The following is an 18,644-nucleotide window of genomic DNA, read 5'->3' on the forward strand; positions in this document are numbered from 1 at the left end:
TAATTGGACCAAACACATTTTGCATGCAGACCCGCTATGCTTACCCCCCTCCCTAATGTGCAAATCTATAGCGCAAACTTATTTCTAAAGTAACGAAGAAACTAACGGTATTCTCGAATTTTACACAGCGTAAACTTGAGTGAGTGGTGCATAATACACAAGTACCGAAATTCCATCCCCCTACGGAAATTAAACAAATAAAACTCAAGCAAAATAACTCAAATTTGGAAATTCTTATTTTCCACGTTTTTTTTTTTTTGGAGGGGAGGGGGGTTATTTTACGCGGATGGTATTTTTCGGGGGGTATTTTCGCAGGGGGTATTTCCCGGATGGTATTTTCCCGCGGGGGGGGTATTTTCCGCAGGGGGGGGGTATTTTCGGGGGGTATTTTCCGCGGGGGGTATTTTCCGGGGGGGGGGGTATTTTCCACGAGTGGGTATTTTCCGCGGGGTGGTATTTTTCGGGGGGGGGTGTATTTTCCGCGGGGTGGTATTTTTCGGGGGGGGGGTATTTTCCGCGGGGGATATTTTTCGGGGGGGCATTTGCCGAGGGGGTATTCGCCTAGAACCAAAAATTCTTTGTATGTGCCTGGATTTGTGAGACCCATCAAAACAGTTTTAGGCTAACATTCTTGTGGTTGAATTGTGTGAAATCTTTTTTATTTCTTGCTTTCTTTTGGTTGGGAGCTACGATTCAAATTACAAACAGAAAAAGGCATTTTATTTAAAATAACTGTTGTTTCCTATGGAAACTGAAGACAACGATTGAAATATTTTTTGTTCGATACAATAAAAACAAAACAAAAACTCTGTCACTCGGAATTGCTCCAATCTTCATGTTGGAGCGATGCAAATTTGAAGCTGGAGGAGGCCAATCTAAAATATTGTACGATTTTTATCGTATAATATTTTTTTTGATTGATTTTTAATGATTTTTTTTTATTAAAAAAAAATGATCAAATGATTGATCATTTTTTTAAGAAGCTGATTTAAGATGATTTTTTTTTTAAGAAGCTGGATTTATTAAGATCGTTTTTATTGAAATTTAACAATAGAAAAAATCTAGTTGGTTATCTTCTTTTCTGAAAAACTCTAAATTGTCCTATGTTTATTGATTTGCCTTTTATTTTGTATGTATTACTCATCAAATTTTGGTTCAAAACACCAAAAATGACAATTAAAAATAGCAACAATAAAATAAGCAAAATATTAGACTGGGGTTATATACACGCATCGAGGGGGGGGTGACTTTCTGTTGTGCAGGAAAACCGGAAGAAGTACTTACGGTTGAATAAATAGGAATTTCCTATAGGTAAAGAAGCATGAATTGTTATTATTGTATATTTTTTAGGTACCTTTTAAAAGTTCGAGGGAAGGTTTTCAATGAGATTACGTAAAAATATATTTTTCAAATTATATAGGCAACAAATGTCCCCTCCTCTCTTTAAGTACCGATCTTGATAGCGGAATTAAGGCACCCTGCCTTGAAAAGAGACTTTCCTATCAAAAGTTACGGAAAAGTTACGTTTTTAAGAGTCTGGACGTTACGAAAGTTTTTGGTCCGGTGGCAACCCTGACTTCAACGAGGGTATTTTCCAAGGAGGGGGTATTTTCCGCCGGGGTTACTTTCCGAAGGAGGGGGAGGGCTATTTTTCATGGGGAGGGCATTTTTCGGCGGGTTAATTTGGAAAGCCTTATTTTCCACGGGGGGGTATTTTTTTTGGGGGGGAGGGTATTTTCCGCAAGGGAGTATTTTCCGCGGGGGGGGGGGGTATTTTCCATGGGGGTATTTTCCGCGGGGGGGGGGGTATTTTCCCGAGGGTATTTTCCGTGGGGGGGGGGGGTCCGCGGGGGTATTTTCCGCGGGGTGGGGTGTATTTCCTGGGGGGTATTTTCTGGGGGGTATTTTCCACGGGAGGGTATTTTCTAGGGGGTATTTTCCAGGGGGTACTTTTCGGGGGTATTCGCCGGGGGGGGGGGGTATTCGCATAGAACCGTTTCAACAACACTTTTTTGATAGCCTGGCACTATTAAAGTGTTTGTTTTATTGTTTGTTTTTTTACTTCACTATTTAGGCTTGAATAAATTATAATTCCCATAGGGATTTATGCAAAAAACGATTAGGAGGATCGAAGACATGCCCCCAGGGTATAACTTAAAACCCTTGCCATGAGGGCTGTGGGGGGGGGGGCTGTTATCCTCATAGACCTAATTTCCTGAATTTTCAAATACGTTGAACAAAATTGCTATCTCAAAATTTTGATTGGATGTGTTTGGGGAAAAGGTGGGCGTGAGAGGGGTGCTAGTTGCTGTCCAATCACTTTCGACTATTAAAAAGGGCACTAGCCCTTTGAATTTCCAATTGAATTTGTCTTTTTTAAGTTTCTACGACAAAGCTGTCTATAAAAACCTTATATACACCCAGGGCATAACTTACAACCCTTGTCCTGAGAACTGTGGGGGAGTGTCCTCCTCAAAAACATAATTTCTGTGTGGAAATCACTTACGCTGAACAAAATGCCTATCTCAAAATTTTGATTGGATGTGTTTTGTGAACTGGTGGGCGTGGAAGGGGTTTTAGTTGCCTTCCAATCACTTTTGACCCTTAAAAGGGGCATTAGAACTCTCAATTTCCAATCGAATGAGCCCCCTTTGAAGTTTCTACGACATCCCCTTCCATATGAAGTGCTTCTGGGAAAAAAAATTTAATAACAATCATAGGCAACGCATGATAAATAGCTCTTATGAATGTACTAAAAAAAATTTGCGTAAAGAGTGAGGTATTGACTAGGTGCCGAACCCAAACATATACGCAATAATTTCTATTCGTTTGAAGTTTTGATGTTGCTCCTTACTATCAGTTGAAAAACTTGCTTTGTTTTAAATTTAATTTCTGATCGTTTTTAAAAATAATGCTGGGATATCATGCGCCCCCTTCATAGCAATGTCCCTTCCCCCATGAAAAATCCCTCCATGGAAAGATCCCCCACGTAACCCCCGACCCCCCCCCCCCGAATACCAGCAAAATTCCCCCTGAAAACGTATGTATGCTTCCCAATAACAAATACTATATGTAAAACATTGGCCAAAGTTCATAACTTCAAGCCCTTCCTTCGGGGACTTTGGGGTTTAAGTCATCCTCAAAGACATAGTTATTATATTTTTCGAACATGTTGAACAAAATGGCTATCTAAAAATTTTGATCGGTTGACTTTGGGAAAAAAATGAGCGTGGGAGGGGGCCTAGTTGCCCTCCATTTTTTTGGTCACTTAAAAAGGGCACTATAACTTTTAATTTCCGTTCGAATGAGCCCTCAAAAGATAGTCTAGGACCCCTGGGTCGATACGATCATCCGTGGGGAAAAGAAAAAAAAAAAAATAAATAAACACGCATCCGTGATCTTTCTTCTTGCAAAAAAAATAAAATTCCACATTTTTGCAGATAGGAGCTTGAAACCACTACAATAGGGTTCTCTGATACGCTGAATCTTATGGTGTGGTTTTCATTAAGATCACTTGACTTTTAGGGGGTGTTTCCCACTTTTTTCGAAAATCAGGCAAATTTTCTCAGGCACGTAACTTTTGATGGGTAGAAATGAACTGGATGAAACTTATATATTTGAAATCAGCATAAATATCCGATTCTTTTGATGTATCTATTGGTATCAAAATTCCGTTTTTTAGGGTTTTGGTTACTATTGAGCCGGGTCACTCCTTACTTACAGTTCGTTACAACGAAATTATTACGTACATGATGGGGGTTGCCCCCTCCTCAATACCTCGATGTATACGGTAACGTTTCAATTGTTGTCCCAATTCTGTAAGAACGACTCCTGAAACGCCAGGGCCGTCTAATTAGAATAATGCATTTCCAAAAATATCTGAAAGAAACTTTAGCGTAAAGAGCAAGGTGTTTAGGAGAGGGCAACCCCCTCATGTACGTAATAGTTTTTGTTCGTTTTCAATTTTATATTGCTCCTTACTTTCAGTTGAAAAAACTTGTTTTTTTAGTTTTTAAATGTTTTGATAGTTTTTAAATAATGCCGGAAAATCCAGCTTTTGCTCCATGGACAATCCCTCCCCCCACGGATATCTCCATGGAAAGTTCTTCCCACTTAAACTAACCCCCCACCCCATCAGGAAAATTCCCACGGAAAATGTCTTGCAGAATTTTTTTTCTTAGCACACTTTCATTTGAAAAAGACTTTAATTTCTAATTGTTTTAAAAATCATACTGGAAACCTCCCCCTCCGTGGAAAATTCTTTCCGCAAGTACCCCCTACCCCTAAACCCCTAGTAGAAAGTTGCTCCGGCCAAAAAATCCCTCCGGAGAATTTATCCCGTGGAAAGGTCTCCCATGGGGACTTTCTCCCGTGAGCAATCCCCCCCCCCAGATACTCTAGACAATTCCAACACATTAAAAATTCCCCCCGGACAATTCCCCTTCAACATATAAAACATTTTCAACATATTCAACATATAAAATTGATTCGGCAAAGAGAAAGTAAGACAAACAAAAAGAATTTCGTATAGGAATTCTGGCAAATTCCTGGAGCGTAAAATTTCTCTTGGAAAGTTCATCCCATAGAAAATTATTCCCCACAGCAGAAAATTTATCCCCCTCCCCCCGAAGAATGTCTGCATACTTTCCAATAACAAATACTAGGATCATACGTAAACAATGGGCATGACTTACAGACCTTTCTCCAGGGGATGTGGGGGAACGATTTTGAGGAGAAAAGGGGGGAGGGGGGGCTAGTTGCCTTCCAATATTTTCTTGGTTGCTTAAAAAGGCCAGTAGAACTTCCAATTGTCCGTTCGAATGAGCTTTTAACCGATATTCTAGGACTGTTGGTTCTGTGAGATCACCATAGGGAGAAAAAAAAATAATAATAATAATGCATCCGTGATCTTTCTTTTGGCAAAAATTACAAAATTTCACATTTTTGTAGATGGCAGCTTGTAACTTTTACAAGAGGGTTCTCAGATACGCTGAATCTGAAGGTATGATTTTCATTGAAATTTCCTGAATTTTAGGGAGGGTTTCCACCCTTTTTCGAAAATCAATCAAATTTTCTCAGGCTCGTAGCTTTTGATGGATAACACTACACTTAAAGAATCTTATATGTTTGGAATCAGCATGACAAGCCAAGTTTGTTACCACGAACTGTTTGATCAAAGCGACAAGTTTTCTGCTTTGCTTCTAACAGCGGAAAATACGAAGATGGCTGGGTTATCAATGGCCTGGTCTAGGAATCACAGACCGGTGGCCACCTACGATCAATGGTCAGTATTTCGAATTAAATTTCTCATATGATTTAAAATAACATATTCCGGTCCTTTACTACCAAGAAGTAAAGTTTGTGGTAACGCTCTCTTGTCATATAAAATCCGAAAAAAAAATAATTGTACCACTCAATTCCTCATTCAGTGTTTTTTTTTTTGCAAATACAACAACCAGTACAATCCTAATTCCCCCCCCCCCTAGTGCCTGGATGCCACCCTAGGCCATATCCAAAAGTTTTCATGATTTACTTTTTTTGAATTGACAATATGAACCGACTATTGACAAGAAATAAGTAGGTAGAAGAATACAAAAAAAAAAAAAAAAAAAAAAAAAAAAAAAAAAAAAAAAAATCAGCAAACAGATTACGGCTACATCCAGAAACTAGACGGGGTGGGTGCAAATAACCGAAAGCAATCACAAAAATCAATTAAATATAGTTCATCTGATGGGAATTACGAAAGAATCTAGGCAAATTTTCGATGTTTGGATTAATTCGTTGGCAAGACGGACATACCACTCGATACACTTTTTAACGCTGTCCCAAACTATACAAATTGATATCGTTACAAATTCCATTTAGAACCCTTAAAGGGGCCCTTAAATAACATATTGTTCTTATTTTTGCCAAAAGATCAAAGATGTTTGAAAGAAAAAATGCACTGTTTCAAATCCGCATAGAAGGCGAGAGCGAGACTCAAGGCTCTTTTCAAATGTAATAATTACCACAATTGAAATTACACCTCCCCCTCCCCCCTCCCCCTTAATGGGGCGTGATATAGCCCAGTAAAGGGTTGAAGATATAGCGCTAGGCTATGCAGAAAAGCTTGAGGGTTTCCGTCTGTTAATTTATGAATTTAATTCTGTATTTCTTTTTTCTCATTGGATTTCTATTTTCTTTCTGGTTTCCTATCTGATAATTTACCTTTACCTTAATCTGCTGTTTTTTCTTTTTTTTTTGTTCTTTTTTTTTAATTGGCTTTATTTGGTATTATGAAGCAACTGTTGATGAGAAATAACAACACAAAATAATACAAACCAATAAAATCAGTTAAATTGAGTATACAGCCCTGGGCTAAGCCTAGTCCCATTAGGGGGACTGGAGTGCAATTGTGACGAAAGTGATTATTATATTTGCAAAGAATACTGAATTGGGTAAAGTTCTACCAAATCATATTATTGACTTACGCATAAAGTGAATATACCACTCGATGCCTTTTTTCATGCTGATTATGAATATAATAATCATTTCTATCGAAAATGAATTTCACCCCCCCCCCCTATATGCCAATTCAGGGTATATATTTCTATAACCTAACCCAACCTAACCCTGAATTGGCATATATAGGGGGGGGCTGAAATTCCTTTCCGATAGAAATGATTACTATATTCGTAATCAGCATAAAAAAGGCATCGAATGATGTATTCACTTTATTCCTAACTCAATAATATGATTTGGTAGAACTTTACCCTGAATTGGGAAATAGTAACTGAATGATAGATTTCTTCTTTTTTTCTAAGTTCTCCTTATAAAACACACAAGGAACTATGTGTCACATCACAATTTGAAACTCCTTCTAGGACTAAAATGGAATTTGCGAAGGTGATTAGTGTATATGGAGAGCATTAAAAGGCGCATCGAATGATGTGTTTGTCTTTTAGCTGACGAGTCCAAGTATCAGAAAATTTACCGGAATTATTGTAATTTTTGTTAGTCTGGAAACTCTGGATGGGGAATCTCGCACCACTACTACGTCTACTACCTTGTGTCGCGCTTGTGGTTTCCAGAAAATAATTCAGATTATGGGAGATGGGACCCAAATTCCACGAGGCCCTACCACCTACGTAAGTGACCGAGTTGGTCTTCCTTTATTTAACTAAGTAGGCCTATATATCAAATCTACGCAAGTTTACAGTCCTCAAAACATGAAGATACTAGACTTAACTTTTCAGAAAATAAAAAAGGTGCAGAATTCAATATAAGAAATGACCAGCAATTTAACACGGTCAAACACAATGACTTGACATACCTTATTCCTATATTTGGGTATATCCAGGTTTTAAAATTTTATTAGAACAATCGAATAATTCTTATCAAACATTCACACGAACCACCTTAACGTAGAGGGTAGACCTCGGGGTAAATACTGAAAAGTTACAACCAGCTTTTACAAAATACCTGTTTACTTCATGGAAACCTTTGGCCTAAAGGTCGGTAGAATGGGCATGAGGATGAAATCCGCTTGATGATTATTAAAAAAAGAAGAAAAAAGGGTTTTAATTTGGAGCCATTATACCCAAACTTTGACAAGGGAAGTTCCAGTTTTGATTAAGGGGTTGGGATGAAATTTTCAACTATAAGTATAATAATCTAGACCATCATTATAAATAAAGAAAAACTAATAATAACTTTCTGGTTATTTATTTATCTATGATTTATGTTAAATTTCTATAAGTTCAATACGGAAACTTCGCATATGTAATACGGGTAAGAAAATAGTTTATGGCTTACTTTGAACTTAACACTATGACAAAAAAAATATACTTCATCCCATTCAGAAAATTTGCATTAATTAGATTTTTAGAGTCACTCCCAATTCAACTACATCCCAGCAGCCCTCTCCCCCAAGTGTTGGGATATACCCGTAGGCTATATCAAAATTGGCTGTTTTGTTTTTATTTTAATTTGAACTGTGGATCAACTATCGAGGAAAAATTGGTATAAACAAGAATAAATACGTAGGTATTCTCGAAGACCGCACTGCCTTTCCATAAAGTATAAATAGCAGTTCAACAGGGAAAATCCCTTTATTAGACGGTGAACCACAACAAAATAATCTCTGAATATTTGGGTCATATAATGGGGCCGTCACCAGCAGATAAACTCTATTAAACTGTTATTTGTAAGAATTAATTAAAAAAACGTTCCGAAAAAGAAGTTTTTAAAAAAAAATTAAAAGCCACACTAAACTTAAGATCAGCAGAAATAAATTCCTAGGATAATTCAAACTCAAAACGACCAAAAATTACTATTTAAGCTTGGTTCGTTTTAAACTTGATTTGCATATTCAATTTAATTTTTACTCGTTTCAAGATTTATTTATTCATTTATATTCGTTGTATTTATAACCGTTGTATGTCTGTTTGCTGTGATTGCTTATTTAATTTCTGTTCCTTTTGGGTTTCATTTATTCTTTAATATATTGTTTTAATTTCTGGTTGTTTTAAGTTTGAATTATTCTTGGAGTTTATTTCTGCTGACCTTAGGTTTAGTAGGACCTTTACTCATCTTGAAAAACTTCTTTTTCGTAGTTTTTTTTTTAATTATTTTTTTTTTAATTATAGCCCTTGCCCCGTAATTCAGTAAATCAAAGTATAAACGTAAACGAAGTATCAAGTAATAGTAAGCAACTTGCATAATTTACAGCCCTTGCCCTGGGGGCTGGGTTTCAACCCCCAGAAGCACAGGCCTTTGGCCTTTGGACTATTTTGAACAAAATGGCTATCTCAAAATTGTTACTGGATGCAATTGAGATAAAGGGGGGTTGAGGTTGTTCTCCTTTTAATGACTTTTGACTCTTAAAAAAGGAACTACAGCTTTTAATTTCCAGTCGACTGAGCCCTCCAAAGTTAATAGAACCAACCTTTCCAAAAAAAAACTTATATGTCGACAATGAGCAACTTGCCTAAGTTACAGCCCTTGCCTCGGGGGCTGTGGGGGATTTTCAATTTCTGACTTACAGTTATTTGACTTTTGTATTGTTTTGAACAAAATAGCTATTTTAACATTTTGATCCGATGCATTTAGGTAAAAGGGGGCGAGGGGAGGGGGCTGGTTACCCCAGGCCGCTTTTGACTCTTAAAAAGGGAGCTAGATCTTTCGATTTATAATTAAATGAGCTCCCTCCCAAGTTTATACGACCACCCCTTCCATCAAAAACCATATATGTTACCAATGGGCAAATAGCATAACTTATAGCCCTTGCCCCTAGGGCTGGGGTGTTATCAAACCCAAAACCATTATTTTACACTTGATTATTTCTGCCACAATGAATATATCAAAATTTTAATCGGAAGCATTTGGGAAAAAAAAGGCGTGGGGGGAGGTTGGTTATAGAGGCTGGAGTGTTGTAAGTTATTAACTTAAAACACTTGCCCCCAGGCTCGGGAGTAGGAACCAACAGGAGGTCCGATCAGTACATAATTTATGCATGTTTTTATGGTTTTTCTCACTGAGAATGTTTTTTCATGGTTTTTCTCACTGAGGATAATTTATTCATGGTTTATTGATCCACGAAGGGGAGAGAATTTCTGAGAAATTGATTTTCATAATCGAGGGGAACTAGATTTCTGAGAAATTGATTTACATAATCGGCGGGGAATTATTGATCAACAAAGGGGAATTAAGAAACAATATGTTGTTTCTAAGCGTATTGATCGAGTCTAACAGGACAAGATCACGTGTCTCTTTCGAAGCCAATCAGGGAATCGGAAATATTAACGGGACAGGATTGCAGTGAATATAAGGAAAGGATTTTTGCTATACTTGTTATTAGTGTGTTAATAGATTCAAGGAGTGAGAACAGTTTGACTTTACTCATTAGGATATATTTGTAATAATGAGTGGAATAGTTTACACTATTAGAAGTTGATAGTCGAGTTGGTATCAATGATACAAGAGCGCCAAACATTGCAGTGGAAATCACGAGAGGATCACGGCTTTGTCTGGAATGGGATGAAGTATATGCAAGATAATTGATATCTTTGAGCAAATTTAAACTGGAGGATCAATTATGCTTCGCTGCAAAAGTTGATATAGCACATGTGAATAGACTTCAAAGTGCTTTAAAGGCATTAGTGAAGCATATCGAAGATAATAAGCTATATCACTAATTGTACATGTGTAGTATTATTGTTGTAGTTATACAATAAAATTGATTCGAAATCGAAAATGTTCCCTTTCTTTTTGTTAGATTAAGTAGAACGAATCATGGTCAGTCTAGAGTCAGCAGTCAGAGTGATAGGATTAAAAAATGAATAAATTTGAGAAAGAGAGATTTAGATCGAATCTGATGATTATGGAAAAACATATGATTTTGGATGATGATTTTCTCGAGTTATCCCTTCAAAGAAAGATATTCTCACAGGGAACACTTGACAATATAATAAAAACTGATTCTTCCCCATTGGACTATTGTATGAAACTTTTACAATGTGACTCAAATGCTTATACTCAATTTATTGATATATTAACTGGAACAAAGCAGAATAATATGTGATATTAGTTTTTTTTTTGATGAATTTGAACCATTGTTAGATAAAATTAATAATGAAAATAAAAACAAATCTATGATTGAAAATTGTAATATAGATGTACTAAAAAGAGAGATTAGCTCAGATTTTGTTAATATGAAGGTGTCACAGGATAGTTTTCCTCTTGTTACTATTCCAACTCGGATTTCGCATCTCTCGGCATCTTTAATTGATAATTTTTTCGTTACTGGTGGATTGCTTGAAAGATCCCAAGCAGATGTGGTCGTGTCCGACGGCTCGGATCACCTTCTTTTAATAAGTAAAATAAAGGTAAATCAGTCAAAGGAAAATAAACGAAATGAAAGGACTTCGTTTTACCGTGAAATGAATAATAAAAACCGTAAGAGTTTTGCAAATATGATGGATGAAACAATTTTCTCGCGTGTAATAAAGGAAAAGTGTTCAAATACTGCATAGAACCTATTCAGTGAGATAGTGACGAGTATAATGAATGAAACATGTCCGTTGCGAAGAATAAACCCTAATAGAAATTTTCCTAAGAAACCATGGAGATCAAAAGCTATTTTAGTTTCAATAAAGCAGAAAAACAAACTTTATGTGAATTATTTAAAGGATCATTTAGATGATAGTTCTTATAAAATTCAAAAGATTTCGGAATATTTTAAATTCAGTAAAACGGAATGCTCAGAAACTTTATTTCCAAAATGAATTTCATGAAAATCAAAGGGATATGAAAAATACATGGAAAACAATAAATAAACTTTTGGGTAAATTTCAGAGTAAGGAGGAGGTGAGAGTCATGGAGACAACAGGAGGTCGTCTTACTGATTCTCAAGACATATCTGAATTTCTGTGCGGTTATTTTGCAAATGAAGGAAAAAGACTTTGCGATCAAGCGCGGGCTAAACTACACACATCTGCGAGTTTTGGATCTGTCGTTAAAAGACAGCCTGTAAGTCAGAATTCCTTTGAGTTTGTAAGGTATTCGGAACGGGAAGTGGCACGATTCTTGGGTACGATGAAGTCAAGCTCTAGCGGGATGGACGAGTTTTCCCTGAAACTCATAAAGGCCGCAAAAACGAGTGTCTTACCTGTAATGACGCACCTCATCAACCTTTCTTGAGATCTTGGAGTCTTCCCGCAAGCACTAAAGATTACAAGAGTGATTCCTCTTCATAAAGGAGGGAAAAAAGATGACCCATCGAATCGAAGACCTATATCTATTCTCCCATTTTTCTCTAAGTTATATGAGAAAGTGGTACATGCCCAGTTAAGTTAATATATTGAAAAGAATAAAATTCTAATGGAAAATCAATTTGGGTTCAGAAAAGGGCTATCTACGGATATAGCAGTTCTGAAATTGGTTGATTGGATTAGGGATGCATTTGAAGATGGTCTCATACCTGCAGCTGTGTTTTCGGATATGAAAAAAGCGTTCGATACGGTGGACCACTCAGAGCTTATTCAAGCTCTTGACTCGATTGGGGTGAAGGGTTCAAGTCTGGAGTGGTTTTCATCGTATCTACACAATCGGTATCAGATAGTTCAGAATGGGTCCTCTTTATCTTCAAAAAAGAAAGTAGAGTGTGGGGTCCCACAAGGGTCAATCTTGGGACCTCTACTTTTCATTATTTTCATTGATCGAGTGAAACATTACCTGTCAGAGGCTGGTGTCATCCTGTTTGCAGATGACACTTTGCTCTTTCTGGCAGCGCCTTCACTTGATGTTTTATATAATAAAATTCATAATGCAGTTTCTGAATTTCTAACTTTTTCTCAGCAAAATATGTTAACCCTAAAATTTTTCTAAAACCTTTTTCATGATATTTTCTAGACTTTCGTCTAGTGCTGGAAATGACAATATCACGGTTCAAGAAAATGTGATAAAGAGAGTAGCAACAACGAAGTATTTGGGGTTTTTAATTGATGAAAACCTGTCGTGGAAAAACCATTCAAGTGCAATAGCTGAAAAATTAAGCAGAGGCCGTGGGGTGATGCGAAGAATTAAAAATCTAGTCCCAAAAAATATCCTGAAAATGATTTATTTTTCTATATTTTACCCATATATTAGCTACGGATGCTCTATATGGGCAAGAAATTTTGTTACATGTTTAAAAAGAGTACAAAAACTTCAGAAGAGAGCTGTAAAATTATTATCTGAATTTGATGATTCTGAGGAGGTTCCTGATTATGAGCATTTTAAAAAGAATAAGTTAATGGATGTATCCCAAATTCGAGATTACCAAGTCGCGATTTTCTCGTATAAATATTTGAATCAGCTGCTCACCCCTGCTTTTGAAAATATTTTTAATTTTAATATAGACCTTCATGATCATAATGCAAGAAAAGCTGATGACTTAACTCATGAGTTTAGGAGCACCACTCGGGTATCTTTTGTGATTCGCCATTATGGTCCCCATGTTTGGAATATATTGCCCGAGTGTGTGAAAAATGCGCCTAGTCTTCCGGCTTTCAAGTCACGGGCAAAGAAGTTTCTTTTATCTAGTGAGTGAATTTGGTGTTATGCCCACTCCAGGTTGTCATTCTATTTAAGGTATTTCCCCGATTTATCTTGCTTTTTTTCTTTTTTCTTTTTTTTTTCTATCTACTTCTTGTCTTTTCCTCTTTCTCTCTTTTTTCCTTTATTCCTTCATCAGATAATTTTCTTGTGTGTTGAGTAGCAAGGTATGAATGTTATTTTAATTAGCTGAGAGTGATAACCTCGCTTGCCCTTTCAGGCTTATTGCCTTTCTTGGCAGGCGAAAGGCGAATAGTGTTTGTTTTCTTTTTTAATAAATGTATATCTCATATCTCATATCTCATAACTCATATCGTGGATATACTTTTGAAAACATTGCCATAGATTCAATGTAGATGGCTACCCCTTCGAAAGAGGTAACGCCACAGAGTTACTTCTCCCACCATTCCTCCCTCTGAATTTATCGAACGAGGATCAGTTTCGTTTTAGCTGTGAGAGAGTTGACATCGGAAACCAAAAATGTTCTATACCCTTTCGAAACAGGTAACGTCACAGAGTTACTTCTCTCACCATTCCTCCCTCTGAATTTATCGAACTAGGATCAGTTTCGTTTTAGCTGTGAGAGAGTAGACATCGGAAACCAAAAATGTTGTATACATGTCCACTATGCATATACACTCTTGGCAGCTGGTCATCATGTGAGAATTGTACAATTATTGATGACTATTATGAAAAGTGCAAATTATGCAATCCTTGTAAATTACATAGATGATATGCAGTACAAATTAAAGGCTGTAATTCTTGTCTTGAAGAGATTTGTGACTCTCACCCTAGAGGACATCTGTGCTCCAATTGTCACTATGACAAATGTGATCAGTGGGAGAATACTTAGCCCGGTATGATTGGAAAGAACCAGAAACGTGATTTTAGTTTATTTCTACGAGGTTGGTATCGTCATGGATTTAAATTATTTTAGAAGGAATAATAAGGTCTAAGATTCAACTGTTGAGGTAACAAGACAATTTGGTTTCTACATCATCACTGTGACGACACTGCCTATTATGACTGTAAACCTTGTGATTTTTATTTGGCAGTTACCGAATGTGATTCACTACTTGAAAACACTGTATGTGATATTGCTTCAAATAGACAGATTGAAACTCGTGAGTTTCATAATATGAATGCAAATAGTATCATTGATTATACAAAGAGATATGACAAGAGTGAAGTTACATTATACTGTAGAAAATGTGACCCTGACTTTGCAGCCAATCAAGATCAATATTCAGTGATTTCAAATGATTTACCGACATTAGTGGTTCACGACAGTTGCCTATACATCGAAGAAGAAGAAATCTAAAGTGAAGGACAAAGACATTGTTATTGTGTATATACATTTTATTAATAAACAAATTCACATACATTTTTTAAGCACTTTACTCGTAGGGAACTAAAATTAATATTATACAGGTCAGAGAGGATGTTTTCAACCATAAAGTTGTTCAGACGTGGATTATCTACATAAATGTTGAAAAACTGCTTGTAAGTATAGCTGCGACATCTGAACACAAAATATAGTAGCGCATGGAAACCACAGCTTTTAGTCTTCAGATCCTGCACTCTCTTCCGATTTTGAATAATAGTTTTTCCGCTCCTCTCAATATAGTTGCTGATGTGTGGTGTATAGAATATATAGGATAGGCCAAGAGGATCAAAAAGTTCAATCGTCTTCATTGTTTGAAAGATGCACAACCAATGACCCGTCTGCACAGTCGATGGACTGTTATTAACAATATTTAGGGTATTATTTACACTTTGAATTTTTCTAAGATAATCTGAGGGAAGACAGTAGGATTTATATTGGGACATATATGGGTCCATATTAAATAGATGGATTATTTGTCTGGTGTTCAAGGCGCCAAGTCAAATAGAACACTGCCTTCGGGAGTGGTTTCCCAATAGGTTTCACATTGATTTAGTGAGATTAGTGCGATACTCTCAGCTAACGTATCGGTAAATGTACATTCTAAACGCACACTCACCGTTCGTACTATACTCATATCCTGGGTGCCAGACAAATCTAATACAATGATACCATGTGTTTTAGCAAAGATTTGATCGATTATACCATTTTCAAATAGTTGTGAATCATAATTTAGGGTTTGCATGGTCAACTCAGAAAATGTCCTATAGGATGACGCTGATTGGTGATTGTATGAGGAACAAGTAGTTTAATATTATTTCCACTGGCTCTAAGTTTTATCCACTGCCAAAGCAACAGAACTCATAACCTATTGTTTGCGTACATGAAGTATTGCCGAGGTGAGGGAGAGAGTTACATCTGGATTGACAGCAAGTTCTTTTCGTAAAATGAAATTGGATGGTGCAAGCGTCAATTTTATATCCACTTTAATATTGGGTGGTAGCCATTGAGGTCTATGAAATATTTTAGAATATATTTTTCCAACTAGAAGTAATTCAATAGTTGTAGTATTTTTAATCGCATCTGTACTATAAGTATTAGTGATATATTCATATCAGTTGCAAGTGCCTTCCAATTCTTTATATGACTTGGGTGTCATTAATTTGCATTGTAGATTCATTCTATAATTTGCGAGATTACTGCTTGTACTCACCAGTGTGCCATTTATGTAGATACTACTTTGACGAAATAAATTATGTAATATAGAATTTTCATAGGATATTCCATCGGAAAGAATTGGCAATGTATTATCGGATTGCCGGACTTTCATTCGTAAATCTATAAATGTCAAAGACATGTCCATAAAGTAGTCTTCATTGGAATAAATTTGAAAGCGGATATTATCGGACAGGGGTTGTTTTGGATACAATTGTTGATAGTATCCATGTTTTACACTCACATCAACATTTTCTGCATTGAATAGATTCAATCAGGAGGTGATTGAATGTTGGGAATCCTTATGCGGTAGATATGACATCTTAGGAAAAGAAATCTAGTTTCGATATAACAATTCACTTCTTGGGGCTTCTTCTTCTATTTACTACACGTGTCGGCTTTTTCCTTCTTTTCTTTGACGGGGGTAATGTCTTACGTTTCTGACCTAAGTAGACACTGATGAGTAATGCATTGTTTCTCGACCTTTTTAAACCTTTTCCATTTTGTTTTAATCTCTCACCAAGGGTTCGTACACTGGACCTAAGATTTTCCGAAGCACTTTTTTTAAAATCCTTGCAAGAGCCCCGATCGTATAGTGTAGAGGACGCAAAATCTGTTGCAGCCGGTACACTATATTTTCTAGCCAGAGGTAGTGCAGAGCGAAACAGCTTAGCAAACCAACTGCCAGGACCATAGCCAGACATCGACGAGCGACCTTTGTAATAGTCAATTCCATCGCCCTATTGTCTTGGGCCAAGAGTATTAACATAGCAGTCAATATCAGGACAAATGAATACCAATTTTCTATTAGACATCTTGTTGTTGAACGATGGGTCGAAAATGGCACGTAATCACAGCCAAACCTTTTGATATTGCTAGAGGATCACCTAATTCAGTTCTTAGTGTTAACTGACAGAGTTCCAAATACGAAGTGTTTACGGGGATATACTGAAGATAATTTATATTGTAGTGGTGAATATGTTCTTGATTGGATTTTCGTTCAAGAACTCGTAGGAGGGGAACATTGCTATTGCTGACCCGGGATGTTTCAACAAATGAACTGTAGAGAAATACACAAGTTTCCGTGGAAAAGGCAGGCGGATAGTCAGCAAAAATAAAATTAGTGCTTCCAGCACTTTTACCATAGATTATATTGAGCTTAAAGCCAAGAACATCCTTTAGATTATCATTGAGAATAACCTTTTCATTGGCAATGGGTGAATTAATGTAGTTCTTGCCCTCCTCCTTTGAATAGTTGAAGTGAAAGGCTCCTTTTTTACGAGCGAAAATTCTTTTATTGACAAAAAGACATAGATCATTCATACAGGTGAGTTTTTTGTATGTTAATTCAATATATGGATATTTCATCCAATTGATCTTTTGAATTTGTTCTTGATCACCTGAGGGTGGCGGCCAATCATAAGGTCTAATTTTTATATCATATTTGCGATCCTTTCTCAGGATATCATATGTATTTTTGAGATACCGTCGACAAGAGCCAATTCATACGCGCCGTCGAATTTGATGGTGGGAGAGAGTTTCGTCCAAAAATCACTTGTTCTATTCAAGTCATTGTAGAGAGAATCAGAAACATTGGACATGTAAGTCACATAGAAATCATTGGGCATTGTCAATATCTTCAACACTGACCCAAGAATCAAAATCAGAGTTGTATCCTGGCCAGCGAACAAGCAACTGTCTCTTGCCCCTGCGAGTACGACTCTTTAATATCTTTTCAATTTGATAAATTTCACTAGTGTTTCAACTTTTTGTAGTTCGTATTCATAAAAACCACCGAGAATCTCATCATCTTTGGTGTCTCGCAGTCGATATGTTGTGGGTGTAGTGTCTAGGATTTTGGACACTTTAAAAAGTTCAGTGCTCCATAAATAATTCCCCTCTTCCAAAAATATTGGTGGCTCGATTAATTCGAACAGTATCACCAACATTGGATTTCTTCTTCACATTTTTTTTTCACTGGAATATTGCTTTAAAAAAGCATCAAATGTATTTTCGCTGCAATGAAATTCCCAAGGGCTTGAATTGGACAGGGATCGATGTGGTTAATGGTTGTATATTTGCATGATTTTATCTAAATCATGAATAAAAGCAGCAGTATTTTTCAGTGTACAATATCTTGAAATTAATAGACGAATCTTTCTTATCAATCGTTCAGCCAATGCAGCCTTTATCGGGCTGTGACTATGATAAAGTGTTGTATTATATTTCAATAGAACCTTTCGCACATGAGGATTAACAAATTCGCTACCGCGATCCGATTGAATTTATCTATGGCAATCCTTTTCAAGAATACTTTCTAAAGCATGAGCAACTTCAACACTTCTCTTTGATTGCAATGGAATGGCATAGGCATGGCGACTAAAGACACTGATTGCCACTAGAATATATTTGTAGGGTGTATTGTGACGTCGTTGAATCGCGTCTAAAGTTAAAAGATCAGTTGGCATTATAGGCAGAGGGAAAAAGGCCTTAGTTTGTCGATATTGTTTACCACGAAGCCTGCGATTCCGATGCAGTGTGTAATTCGGTTCATTTTCTAGATATTCTTTTGCTTTTTTTAATGTGCTACCATCTATGTCAGAGGCAACTTTAGAAAGCGTTGTGGGGGAACTTAGACTACCCGCTTCACCAATATTTTCATAGACATGTTTTAAAACTTCATCCATTTTGAACACAAACACGTAGTGTAATGTTCACTCCCCTTTTGCACACTGGAGGGTGAATCAATCCGTCTTCTTTTTTGTCTGGTCACTGGTGTTGTAAAATCATTGCTGCTGCTGCTGCTGCTGATGCTAGTATTTTACAAGATTGAATCTTCTTCTTTTTTAAATGGGGGTGTTGGTGTTGTTGGAAGACTATATTCTCTTCGTTTCTTTAGAATTTGCTTATTGCCAATAAGACTTTTGGGGAAGTTTGATACACTTAGAAAGGTGTAAAGATTATTGTAAAA

The 18,644-nt window shown here is 36.7% G+C and overlaps 1 protein-coding gene across 1 annotated transcript in view; it reads right to left on the minus strand.

The window, feature by feature from the left end:
* LOC148946872 (TOX high mobility group box family member 4-like) overlaps positions 1-7,421 on the minus strand; it is a 140,327-nt gene extending 132,906 nt beyond the window's left edge. Inside the window, exon 1 of the mRNA XM_089096684.1 lies at positions 7,313-7,421. The gene's annotated coding sequence lies outside the window, so the exon portion shown is untranslated. The remainder of the gene's footprint in view (positions 1-7,312) is intronic.
* Positions 7,422-18,644: the final 11,223 nt, after the last annotated feature.

This window comes from Artemia sp. Qi Xiang Cuo, chromosome 11 (assembly GCF_049724085.1).
Source record: "Artemia sp. Qi Xiang Cuo chromosome 11, ASM4972408v1, whole genome shotgun sequence".
Taxonomy (NCBI): domain Eukaryota; kingdom Metazoa; phylum Arthropoda; class Branchiopoda; order Anostraca; family Artemiidae; genus Artemia; species Artemia sp. Qi Xiang Cuo.